This window comes from Urocitellus parryii, chromosome 3, assembly GCF_045843805.1.
Source record: "Urocitellus parryii isolate mUroPar1 chromosome 3, mUroPar1.hap1, whole genome shotgun sequence".
Taxonomy (NCBI): domain Eukaryota; kingdom Metazoa; phylum Chordata; class Mammalia; order Rodentia; family Sciuridae; genus Urocitellus; species Urocitellus parryii.
The window spans coordinates 120,224,298-120,238,665 of record NC_135533.1 but is presented as its reverse complement, the minus strand read 5'-3'; positions in this window follow the sequence as shown (position 1 = coordinate 120,238,665).

Sequence of the window (14,368 nt, the reverse complement as noted above, 5' to 3'; positions counted from 1 at the left end):
ATGATACAAAAAGATACAAAATGCAAAATGACAGTTTTGATAAGTGAAAATTGCCATTTTTTTGCAGTACATTATTACATTGTATATCTTGTCTTGGGATTTAGTTAACTAATTAATGAATAAATTAACTAGATAGTTTTGGGCTTCAGTTGGGATTTTACATAGCTTGCAACTTAATTCTTTGTTTCCTTTCTGTTTCTATTAACCCATTATTTTAATAAATGTTATAATACCAATCTAAATAAAACAAAAAAGGAAAATGAGGGGTATAGGGGAGAGGAGTGATAGTGATGAGAGATTACTAGGGTAACTGCTTTGTAATTCTATAAGATCTACCTCTATTTAGTGTGGTTTTTTCTATGATGTATTTTATTTACAGAATGGGTTTAAAAAGCAACTGTTACCAAGTAAATATAATTTAATATAAAAATGTACCATTAAATACTAACATTAAAATTATATAACAAAGTAAATCTTAATCTGTATAGTTCTATACAATATAGACTATTATCCCTGTGGAACAGAAAAACCACAAGCCAACTCCTGATCCATGTCCTTCTGGCTGACTCCAGCTACTTTTCCTGCAAGCTTCACCTCTTCTGAGCCCCAGGAACAAAGATGATAGTGGTTCTCCCAGGTATGCTTATAGCAATCTGTAACACAGAATCAGGTGAGGAGTCACTTGGAACAAGTTGTTGGCCACAGAGAGTGGCCAGGACCACAATTTTCCCCAGGTTATGTAATATGACAGTGCTCCCCTCGGAAATAATCAGGGAGCACTGAGCCTGGTATGCTGCTCTCAGCTGAGGGTGTTGTCTGTGGGCAGAGAGTGTCTATGAATGTCCTCAGGAGAAAATTCCCATGGACATTCACCTTCAGAACTTTCTGAGGCTGCTTCCCTAGAGAGTGAACATGAGGCAATGGGAAGGGTTCTCTAGGACATTTGGATGTAAAGGCAGAGTAGCACACATCTGGGCCCCTGAGGAGCAGCACCTGTGATGACACAGGGTGGAGCAAAGACCCTGCTCCTCTAGACCTACCCTCTATAGCTCCATCCTCAGACAGCTTCCTGCACTTATTTTAAGCATAATTGTACCTCCCCTTGCATGGTCATGGTCACATGCAATAGGGGCCACTTCAGTGCTCTCTTTGCTTCTGGTGGATTGCATAAAGCGCAACAAAGAAAGTTAAGGAAGCAATGGAGAATATGTGCACTTATTTGATTTCTGCTCTCCCTCCCATTCTCTCCATACTCACATTTCCTCTTCCTATCCTTCTTGTTGCCTTGAGTCTGGGGACAGGATCCCTGGAACCAGATTTGTATTGGGAGAATTTTTTTCTAATTGTATAATCTTGACATAAGATAGGAAGCATACATTCCTGCATGCTCAGAGGCAGCAAGGGCAGGAAAAACCAGTTGTGCAGTGGTTTCTAGAGCAGAGCCAGGCTTTTTGTAATCCCATGCATCAAGAAAGAATGCAGTTTTTCTGAGGCCCCATTCTAACTCAATGCATGGCCATGCAGGTCTGCTCAGCATGATTCAGTGGCGCAGCCTAATGTCAGAAACCAGGGCAAGACTAAGAAAGTTGGTGTGAGAGATTTAACAGACATGGAAGTCCAAAGACCTAAAATATCTTGATGAAAAATCACCTTTGTGGCTCAAGCAGTTGCATGCTCGCCTGGCATGTGTGCGGCCCAGGTTCGATTCTCAGCACCATATACAAACAAAGATGTTGTGTCCACCGAGAACTAAAAAATATTAAAAAATTCTCTCTCTCTCTCTCTCTCTCTCTCTCTCTCTCTCTCTCTCTCTCTCTCTCTCTCTCTCTCTCTCTCTCTCTCTCTCTCTCTCTCTTTAAAAAAAAGAAAAAAAGAAAAGTCACAAAAAGTGGGAACGAGGAAATATGGAAAAGCTACAAAGATATTATAAATAAGAAAGGATAAATAAGAGATACAAATAGGAAATAAATTACTTACAGATTTCTGGTCATATTATCCTTGTTGTCCTCCTCAGGATCTGCTACATTGCCTAGTGCATGGACAAGAGCAGTGATGATGATAATATGGCCTTGGAAAAAGGAAAGGCAGAGTTAAAGTCAAGGTGAGAACTTGAGTTGCTGCTGCTCCTTATGTTCTATAGCCCAAAGTCATAACTCTTAATTCTTCCTATTGTTTGCACTCCTGTCTTCTGGCCTCCACCACCTCACCTCTGCAATGAGGAATAGATCTAGAATCCTAAGATCTCTCTTCCAGTTCACATTCTACCACTGTTCTCAGTAGGGATGTCTGTGTCATCCTGCTTCTCCATCCAAGAGGTATCCACAGTCTCCCTGACTTTCTGGACGTAGACGTCTTAAATACAAGCAAATTCAGATTTTCCTCCTAGTCCCAGGGCTTGGAAATTAGATGAGGACTGGAGGTGAGAAACATGTTCAAGGATGAACTTCTCCCCATTCTATTTCAGTAGAACCCAGAGGCCTGTCCAGGGAGTACCGAGAAAACTGTCTTTAAGTACCCCAAATTTGGAAGTGTCTTTTAATCCAGTAGTATACAGTAAATAGAGAAATTGCTGCTATAAGAACAGAATATGCAGAGGAGAATTTTGACTCCTTACACACTGCTTAGCACAAGGGAGAATTTTGACACCAGGTTTGCAAACTACCACTTAGAAAGTGTGTCCCACTAGATTCCTTCCATTGTGGATCAAACCCGAAGCCCATATCTAAATTCTTTCATGTACAATTCCTAAGAAAATGTACAATAATAAATGCCAAGCTCTTTGATTCTTATGAAAGGCAAATTCAGGACAGAGTGGGTCTTACAGGGAACATTATTTGTAACTGGCAAAGCAAAACAATGTCTTATGAACAGGATGCTCAAAGTCAATAGGTCTACTATCTCTTATTCCTAGAGATAAATACATATTTTCCATTTATTTCTCATTTTCCACATAAGTAGGTAGGCCTAACTCCTACCAGGAAACCTTTCCCTTTGGGTCTTACCATAAGGGCTATTCCTACCCACAGGCTCTTCATCCTCACTGCTCAAGTCCCATGCTTGGCTATACATCCCACCTTTAGAGACACAAACATCAGCAACAGATTTAATTAAGATCTCTCATGCTTTCTTCTACACATTATGGGTGCTAGAGTTGAATGTTATTTTGTTCCCCCACAGGATTGCATGATTGAGGATTGGTTCTCAATGTGTCCATAATGAGAGTTGTGAAACCTGTAAGAGGAAGGGTCTGGTTGAAGGTGAGGAGGCCATTTGAGGGCATAAACCTTGGAGACAAGAATATAGTTTCTCATACCCTTGTTAAATGCTGGTTATATAAGAAGAACAAACATGACATCTGATCCATGCTGGCTTCCTGTCTCCCAATCTGATATCTCCCTCCTGTACCTGCATCCATGCTGACACCACCAATCATGTGATGCAGTTAAGGTGGACTTCACCAAAACCAAGCTGATGTCAGTGCTAGGCTCTTGAATCTCAAGAACTGTAAGCTAAACACACCTGTATAAATTATTCAGTCTCAAGCGTTTTTTAATAGCAAGAAAAACATAGGAATATTAATATTAATAATCAGGATCACCCTGGTCTCTGTTCACTTCTCAGACCCTCTCTGAGCTCTGTGTTCTCAGAGGCCTTCAACAAGATGCTGAAAACAATTGCAAACTTTCAAGTGAGAGAATGAAGCTGAAGGAGTCAAATTTCAAATTCTTACTTCCAATGACACATTATCACTGTCTTCTTGAAACAGATCAAACTGACATCCAAACTGATGCAAAAGGTTTGAGGGATATGAATTCATGGAACAGACACTGTGCCAGAATCAAAGAAGCTACCCACAAGAGAATACTGCATTATGCATGTAGTCTACTGGGCACTTGAAATGTGGAACTGGGATGAGGCTCTTAATGTTTTATATTAAAGTTTCAATAGTATTAAATATAGACAGCACACTGATTTAGTGATAGTCATTTTGAATGGCAAAGACTTGGAGTTCAAAGATGAAGAAGATATGACCTTCCTTCCCCTGTGTTTCTGTCCCGTCCGGCAGGACACATCAACGTGGACAGCGAACCTAGATGGGGAGGAATGAAGGGACAAGAGACACGAAAGGTGACAGCAAGACAAAAGTTCTGATCAAGCTGCAAACTTTTATTGTTCACACAGGGGTATTTATATGCTGGGGATGGGGAAGCTCTCTAATCAGCAATTGCTGGATGTGGGTGGGTATTCATATGCTGGGGATGGGGAAGGTCTCTAATCAGCAATTGCTGGATGTGGGTGGTAAAACTGCCAGCTGCAAGATGTCTGATGATCCTGATAACCGCAGGATGTTCCAGGGAGATAGGTAGCTGCAGGATGCCTCCCAGGCAGGATGTCTCCCAGGGGGCTGTCAGGCTAATCTTTGAAGGAGAATGTCCTTCTAGTCCCCGACAGGTTTCACTGCAGAAGATTTTCCTAATCTCACTACTCACTTGTAAGTATACTGTGGACTCATGCAAAAGGGCCAGGAACCCTCTGAGGGCCTGAGAACACTACATCAATGAAGTCAACATTAAGATCCAGATAGTTTCCAGCAAGGTCTGGCACATCCCACCTAGAACTACTGAGAAATATGGGTGCAGAGCTTGGACACAATTTTATCTTCTTAACTTCCCTATGGATTCTGGCTGATCCTGGTCAGATCCCAGGTGGATACCTAGCTCAGTGTGGAGCCCCACAGGCTGGACAAGTGAGATCTTAGCACAGAGTGGCATTCACCAAATTCTGATGAGGAATAAGATGAAGACATCCTGCCTAGGGCTGAGCTCAGGGATGAAAAGAAATGATCAGGACAGTGATTCCACCCTCACAATGACCAGTCAGTTTCAGTATCCATGTATGATTGGAAGGATCTAGATAGGTCTTCACATATCAGAGACACTGTCAAAGTGATATCCTCCAGGCTCTACAGGGAGCAGCAAGGACCTAAACTGTGGGAGTGGGATCAGGTACCACTGCTGTGTGAGCTTATCCTTCACTGAAGCCCATACCCCCTGCTCTGTAACTGTATGTGCTGCAGCTACACTGGTCAGGTCTCATGAAAGTCCCTACAGTTTAAACATGTTTCTCAGAAAATAGTGTCTATATAAGGACCCATCATAAGGCAGTTTCCAGAATCACTTGAAACTTACAAACTGAGTTCTTCCTGAGCTTCAGGAAACTCAGGCCTAGGCATCTCCTATGTCTCAGACTTCTACCATAAGTGAGTGCAATGTGTTGGTGAACCAGAGGGTCACTGCTAAAGAATGGCCCAGATCAGCACTTTTTGCTTAGAATGCAGTTTGGAAGATGAGTTCTGACACCTCTCACAGAAAATGTATGTGAATAAGTTGAAAAATCAAATGTCATGACTAAATGCAGGGCCTACAGACAGGTGAGGTTTGTTGTTAAATGAAGTTGCTACCAGTGCAGTGATAGGAATGAAATGTTACTGAGTGTTGTAAAAAATTTTCATGGTTTTAATGGAATATATAACTCAAGTTAATTGAGGCATTCTTGACATGGAGTCTGCATGCATGTAAGGTCGACAATTTGATTTATTTACAAATATACATAATCATTATTTAATAGAGATGGCGTTTTTTTGTTTAAAATGTTGACACTGGCATGTATATCTAGAGAAATAAACAAATATGCAAAAACAAATACACAGGCATTCTCAGAATCACATCACATGGATGCACACAGAGACACACATATATATCTCTCACTGACCTAACCACACCATTCAAATCACACAGTTGCTTCCAGGAACTATAGAGAATAGCCATAGTTTTGTGGTAGTTTTGGATTTTTGTTTGTGTTTAAATAAATTTCTACCACAACACCCTCACTTCTCCTCTTCCATCAGGAAGTGGGAATCACTGTGACACTGAACACAAAAGGCAGTAAAACTGTTCAATCCTTAGCATCATCTACATTATTCATCAGCAAGAGAGTGAGACCAGGATACATACCACTTATGGTTCCTCTTGAATCCTCTTGTAAATACAGAAAAGGAGTCACTATGATGATCAAGCCATGCTCTGTCCTGTGTGCACAAGTCTTTTGTTTACTTGGTGACATTAGAAAATCAGATTTGAAAGCGGTCAAGTCAAGGGAACTCAAAGCAAGGACAAAGTAAACGTACTCTCACCAAATGACACAACTAGGGGATTTGTGTCACAGGTCTATATTAGTTGATAATTAAGTAATTCGGCGGCCAGGAGGGAAAACCGCTGCCAGGCACAGAGCTTGTTATCATACAGTGCGTAGCTGATGCTAGTTGTTGTTAATGTTGCCTTCAGTGAGGTCTCAGTTTAAAACAGACTCTCCCTTAAATATCTCCCACAGGCAAAATTGTATATTATCTCTAATATATACAGCCAGGTGATCAGCATAATACAATAGCAAAAGAAACCAAGAAAAACACTTGTATTTAAAAGAAAGATAAGCAAACTTACCACGGCATTTTTGGGGTCCTAACCCATTCTTTGTGCAAAAAGTGATTCCACCATGCCCTTTGAACGAACTAGGAAGATACAGAATGACTATTATTATAGTTATGTTATTGATTATGAATTATTCAGGGCAATTCTTGATATGGACAGTAGTAAAAATATATGCCCAAAAGAACAAGAAAGAAACAAGAAGCAGAGCCTTTGGTTTTCCAGCTAGACTGCAAGCATGTGGACTACATATGTTTTACATTTTCTACCCCTAGAGAGATATCTGCCCACAGAGATGACCACTGTGGCCACCTTACAATGATTAACAATATTTCACATCTCTGTAAGGGGATATGATTACACAAACATATGATTACACAAACATATTGGAGTGGGTACATATGTCTAAGTGATGAATACAGTTCTCTATCCCAGTACATCAACATTGGGGCCTATTACTGACTTATTGACTCTACCACTCACAGAGTCAATAACATGGATAATTTGGCCTATGTGCAGAGTGGGCATAGTAAATTGAACTTCAGATTTGGTTGTGATGAAGTTTGAAGGAATTGATTCATGCAAATCATGCATTAGTCGGGGGAGGGTTGTAGAAAATTGACACTTGTGCTAGGAATGTTAGAACAAAATTTCTGAGGAAGTTCCCACATCCTCAGAAACATATGCACAATTTACATACACATGGACATGCTCAGAAATACCTCTCTACCCTCATGCACACAAATGACAGCTGCTTCAGGATCATGATAGATGGTCATAATTCTTCACTGGATTATCACTTTGTAACCACTTCCCAATTCTCATTTCCAAAGAATTCTGAAATCAGGATACCTTTCTATATAAAAACAGGCAGGAAATTCCAAACTATCTCAGTACAGAGGTTTTCCTCAGTGTGTTAGGGAGTTGAGAATACTTACAGAGTCTACCTATAGTTACAGAAAGAGAGACAGTGTGAGCACAAGATCATGCTGAGTCTCGTTTGCACAAGTCTACTCTTGGCTGTGGTGACATTAGATAACTTTATGGAAAACAGCGATTGAAGCAAAGACTGCAAACTAAGGCAGAGAGGGCACTTGTGGAAAAGACATTAGCTCTGCATGAGAGATTTCTTAGGTACAATTTGATGTCATGCACAAAATCCTTTTTCTACCAAGAAAAAGTGCTACTGAGGAAAATACTCACTACAATCATTTGACAATTGTTGCTGTCATACATTAATGTCCTCTTGAATCAGGCTTCAGTGGTATCAACTTATAGTTGTAATTCCACCACAAAAGAAATTGTATAAGTCATCTATCATGTACACTGTCAGATTTTTATTCCTGAATTTGAATTTAAAAAAAGAAAGCAACATTTATATCTTAGACAAAGAAAGGTCACATTACCTCAACATACTGTGGTTTTTCTTCTCCCCAATCAATTGATACCACTTCCATGATTACCCAATTAGAATCTAGGAGAATATAGTGTAACTCTCAGTATATTCGTTTACTGAGGAATTACTCAGGGGGCTATCTTGCTGTGGACATGGGTCTACAGTGTAAGGAGACTGCTGTTTAGCACACACAGATCAGTTTGTGCTGAAACATGATATTTAGTGGGTGGCAGGAGAAGGAGTGAACCAGGGGAAAAATGAAAAGATGAGAAAAAATGGAAGAAATTACAATAAGAAATAAAATATTCCCTGTTACAGTAGAAGATTTCAATATTCCTTTAAAGTATTTGATAGATCCATCAGGAAGAAAAGACACTAGCATGGCAATATGTAAATCAGTGGATGTGTAACCGAAGTGATTCTGCAATCTGTATACGGGGTAAAAATGGGAGTTCATAACCCACTTGAATCAAAATGTGAAATATGATATATCAAGAACTATGTAATGTTTTGAACAACCAACAATAAAAATTTAAAAAAAAAAATAATACCGAGGAAACTTGAAAAAAGAAAAAAGAAAAAGTATACTGTTGAATCAACTAGTTCCATAGTAGGTTAAATTATTTCCACCCAAATTCATGTTCTAAAGTCCTAAAACCAGTACCTCAAAATTTTACTGGGTTTGAAAATGGAGATATTCTTATCCGTTAAAGATATCCTGTTGGAGCAGGGTGGACCCATTCTCCAAATATGATGTCGGTTCTCATAAGAAGAAGGGACACATTCATGGGGTACAAATGCCATGGGATGATGGAAGCAGGAAGTAAAGTGCTGCAGTTGAAAACCAAGCAATACAAGGATGGCCACCAAACCAACAGAAGTTAAGAATGGGCAAGAAAAGTCTTCGGGAACTTACCTAAGTGTAATAGTGAACTGTAAAAAAATTTCAGAGAGATATAGAAAGTCAGAAAGGGGAGGGGATGTGGAGATAGGAATGATAGTACAATGAAACAGACATTATTACTGTTTGTATATATGTGACTACATGACCAATATGACTCTGAAATATGTACACTCAGAAAAATGAGAAATTATATCCTATTTATGTATGATATATCAAAGTGCATAAATGCATTCTACTGTCATGTATAACTAATTAAAACAAATTTAAAGGTTCTAAAAAGTAAAATAAAATAAATAATACATTAGAAAAGGGAAGCAAAGTTGCTCTGAGATTGTACACTTGTGTTTCTTCATGCCAAAAAAAAAGCTGGTACTTGGACATGGTAACCCTAGGAAACTAGCAAAACCACTATCAATCACATAGATTGAATTGGCATTTGTACAAATACTTCATTCAACAATGAGAGAATAAAACTTTTTTTCAAGATTACATGAGGTATTCTCAAGATAGAGTATATTTTGGCCCTAAACATACCTTGACATCTTGAAAAAAGCAAAATTTGTTTTTTCTCAGTTAGGTGGGAAACTAAATGAACTCACCAAAACTTAATAGTGAGCTGGGAAAAAAATGATCATAGAGACATAGAAAGTCAGAAATTCAAGTAAGAGAAATAATACATTAGAAGACAGAAGCTAATATTCAAGGTAGAAAAGACTTTATTTCTTGTAGCTCTAGGACCTGTAATGCAAACAGCGGGAATACTGCTTCACTCTAAGGTGGATGGAAGAGGGATTTTGCTAAAACAATACTGGAAAATCAGGGAGGCTTAGAGATTCAAAAACTTGGGTATATTAAACAAAGAAAAAAAGAGTACATTGAAGCCAAGCTGGTAGCAGCAGCACTGGCAGCAGCAGTAGTGGTGCTACTAGGGAGCGAATATGCACAGAAACAAAATACACAGATTTAGTGTGGAAAATCCTGAGATCATAAAGGCAGCCAGCCTTCTCTTGGCTGATCCAGAGGCTACGTTGCACAGTACACCGGTGCAAGAAGGGTGCTCTGATTCCCCTTGTCCACAGAGAGTAAGGCAGGAATCACCTTGACATAGCCAAGCTTATGCAGCCACTACAGGAGCCAGGAACTAGGAGATCAGAGCAGGGATGCTTGCACAGTCCTGACAAGTGCCTTCTGCAGGACCTAGGCTTTGCCTAGCAGAGCTAGAGCAAAAGGCATGGAGAGCATTCTACTCAGGGGTACTCAAGTCAGAGATGTGGAGGAAAGCCCTGTTCCCTTCCCCCTTTGAGTCTGATGGCTCACAGGACCAGCTGAAGTGGGTTGAGAATTTGAAAGAGCTGGTGTCAATACACTCTCAGGGACTAAGTACAGAAGCATGAAAAAGTTGTTCCACAGGCAGCAGAGCAAGTGAAGGATTGGCTCCCCCACCACACAAGTGGAATCGTGGGGAGACTCAAGAAATAGTCTCCCAGCAGAGATTTGAAAAAAAGCTGGACCCTATGTGTACATTGATATAACCTCTTCAGAGCAATCAGAGAGTTTCTCAAAAGCTCCTGTGTGAGACAATGCAAGAAGGGTTTAGTGTGAAATGGTTGGGTTCTGAGAGCCTTAACCCAGTCAGTAAATAATTCCCAAGAAAGGAATTAACTTTGTGGTAACTGAAGGCAGGTAGAGTATGGCTTAAGGAGGTGGGTCATTGCAGGCATGCATTATAGTTATATATTTTGTCCCTGGAGAGTGGAGTCTCTCTGCTTTCTGAACATGTTCTGAACAACTTTCATCTACCACACTATTCGACCATGATGTTCTGTCTCACCTCAAGTCCTAAGGAATGAGGATGGCTGTCAAGGGACCTTTTGAAACATGAGCCTTAATAAACTTTTCCTTCTCTAATTTTTCTTTTTGGGGCTTTTGGTTCAAACAGTAAAAATTAAAAACTAACACACCATGTAACTGACATAAAGAACAAAATTGATAAAGTCATCTCAATAGATGCAAAAAAGGTCTTGATAAAATAGAGAAACCATGCATTTCAAAAACAACTGAGGGCTGGGATTGTGGCTCAGTGGTAGAGCGATTGCCAGTTTCATCCTCAGCACCACATAAAAATAAAGTAAAATAAAGGTATTGTGTCCAACTGTAACTTAATATACATATTTTTTAAAATGGAGAAACTTGGGATACAAGGAACTTAATCTGAACATTATAAAAGCCATATATGAGAAAACAAAGCCATCCTCACACTGAACAGAGATAAAAATGAAAGGTTTTCCTCAAATATCAAGAACAAGACAAGAATGTCCAATTTTATCACTTATATTCAATATAGTTTTCAAAAGCCAAGTCAGAGCAATCAGGCAAAAGAAGAAAATTAAAGGGATACAAATAGAAAAAGAAAAAAGCCAAATTATCCCTGTTTCCTGGTGACATGATTCTATATTTAAAGACTCAAAAATTTTCACCAGAAGAATTTTAGACCTGATGAATTTAGCAATCTAGCAGGATACATGATCAACACTCATAAATCAATACAATTTCTATACTCCAACAGCAATTCAGCTGAAATAGAATTCAAGAAAACCATCCATTTTAAAATATTCTGAAAAAGCACCTGGGGATTAATCTACCCAAGGGGGTGAAAGACCTCTACAATGAAAACTATAGAACACTGAAAAAGAAATTGAACACTTTAGAACATGCAAAGACCTTCCATGTTCTTGAATAGGCAGAATTAATATTGTCAAAATGGCCATATTACCAAAAGAAATATTCAGATTCAATGCATCCAATGCAATCCCCTTCAAAATAGTGAAGCTAGCTAATCCCTAAAAAACAAATACCAAATGTCTTCTTTGATATAATGAGAGCAACTATGAACAGAGCAGGGAGGAAGAGCAGGAAAAAAAGATTAACATTAAACAGAGACATGAGATGGGAGGGAAAGGGAGAGAAAAGGGAAATTGCATGGAAATGAAGGGAGACCCTCATTGCTATACAAAATTACATATAAGAGGTTGTGAGGGGAAAGGGAAAATAAACAAGGAGAGAAATGAATTACAGTAGATGGGGTAGAGAGAGAAGATGTGAGGGAAGGGGAGGGGGGATAGTAGGGGATAGGAAAGGTAGCAGAATACAACAGTTACTAATAGGGCATTATGTAAAATTGTGGATGTGTAACCGACGTGATTCTGCAATCCGCATTTGGGGTAAAAATTGGGAGTTCATAACCCACTTCAATCTAATGTATGAAATATGATGTCAAGAGCTTTGTAATGTTGTGAACAACCAATTAAAAAAAGAAAAAAAAATACCAATGACATTCCTTAGTTTTGAGAAACCAGTCCTGAAATTCATTTTGAATAATAAGAGCAATATAGGAGACATCATGATACCCAATCTCAAATTATAATACAGAGATGAGTAGCAAAAACAGTTTGGTAGTGGTCTCGAAATAGATATGAAGATCAATGGAATAGAATATTCTGACAGAGACAACCCACCTGATACTTACAGGAAAATAATCAATAGAATTTCTATACTCCCTGACAAGGGCACCAAAATATATGTTAGAGAGGAGATAGTGGTTTAAACAAATGGTGTTGAGAAAACTGGATACCCATAGAAATACCAGCAAGGATATAAGAAATAAGGTACACTGACAAATTGTTGGTGGGACTGCAAATTATTATGACTCTGGAAAGCAACATGGAGATTCCTTTAAAAACTACAAGTGGAACCCATATGAATCAGCTATTCCACTCCTCTCTGCTTATTCACAAGAATTAAAAATCAGCATACTATAGTCATACATTCACTCCAATGTTTGCAGCAGGCCAATTCACAATAAATAATGTCCATCAATAGTTGAATGCATCAAGCTATAGCACTGTTGAATGACTCAAAAGCACATAAATTTGCACACACCAAACAAAAGATTTGGAACTCTGAATAAATTAGAATCATTATTGAAGAATGGATACAATGACTGGATTTCCACAGTACCTTTGTCTGACTTTTCTTTGGGGAACACACTATTTGGTGGCCACACATGGACTCCTCTAGTCCAAGGCCTGCAGAAATCTTCAGAATGTTTTGACTTCTTAAAAACCTTAGGTGAGAGACAAGAGCCTGGAAAATATGATAAAACAGAGTTAGCCATTGACAACGTGCTAGCAAGAAAACATAGAGTTGTCAACAATAATTCAAAAAACGGTTCAAACCGCTTTAATTGGCAAGTGATAATTGTAAATATCTGGGGGTACAATTTGACCTTTGAATTCAATTATATATTATACATTAATAGCATGCCCAACAACTTAAATATTTGTTTTAGTTCTGGGAGGAACTACCCCCACCCTGTGAGAAGAATTCTGTCATTTTCAACAAGGATAATCCTGGGGGATATCAGATTAACTGAAATAGTTCAGGCACAGAAGAACAAATACTGCATAATTTCACTGTTAGGTGGAAGCTGAAAAATTGATCTCATAGAAGTTGAGAGTAGATGGGACATCATTACCCTAAGTACACAAATGGTGTGAATGTACTTTGTATACAACAAGAGATATGAAAAATCATGCTCTGTATGTGTAATATGAATTGTAATGCATCCTGCTGTCATATATAACAAATTAGAATAAATTTTAAAAAAAGAAATTTATAGCAGAATATTAGTTACCAGAGGATAGGAGACAATGTTACAAATAAATATTAGGGGAAAAATTATGATGTATGTTTTATAGTCTGTGACCAGAGTTAAAAATAACACAATCTAAGTTTCAATAATGTTAGAAAAAAGGGATTTGAATGTTACTAGAATTCACACTTTTGCACTCATTTTTTACCACTGGGACAGCAAAGCACCTGAATCAATCAGATTTGGGCTTTAGGATGACATTGCAATGTGTGATGTCTAAAACCCAACAGATTTTTGTGTGCCCAAACATCTTTACTAAGGTGAAATCATAGAAAGGCAGAGTGATAAAGAGCAGAGGCTGTGGCCACATGGCTTATGTTCAAATTCCACACGTGTGAGAGTTAAATAAACCCCTCTGTGCCTCAACTGCTTGTTTGTAGATGCAAAAGTGTTCATCTGACCTATGTAATGATATAAGACTGACAATGATCACATACTGGCAGCCTTAAGAAGACTGCTGCTGCTTATGTGCACTGAAGTGTCTTGTCACTAAACGTGTGGAAGAATACGCTCAATCTCTGACAGTGTTTGAACAGAGAGGTGTCAAACAGATATCATCCTCCAGGGCAGTAGATGAAGAAAGTCTATTCTTTATTATTTCCACATGGATTTTTGAAAAGCTCATGGGGAATATCTGTGACCTCCTGTGACCCCATAGCAGCCTGAAGGGAGGGATGAAGCAAAGCCTATCAACCATAATTTTGAGTTTAGGTGTTTGATATTTGGAGATTTTATGTGACTTGCCCAGATTCACAGCAGTGATGAACATTGGATGTGGGACAGAAATGTAGCTGTTTACCTGGGATCTGAGATCCCTGAATACTTGAGTCCTCTAGTTGATACCCTAGAACAAGGAACCCAGAACTCTTCTC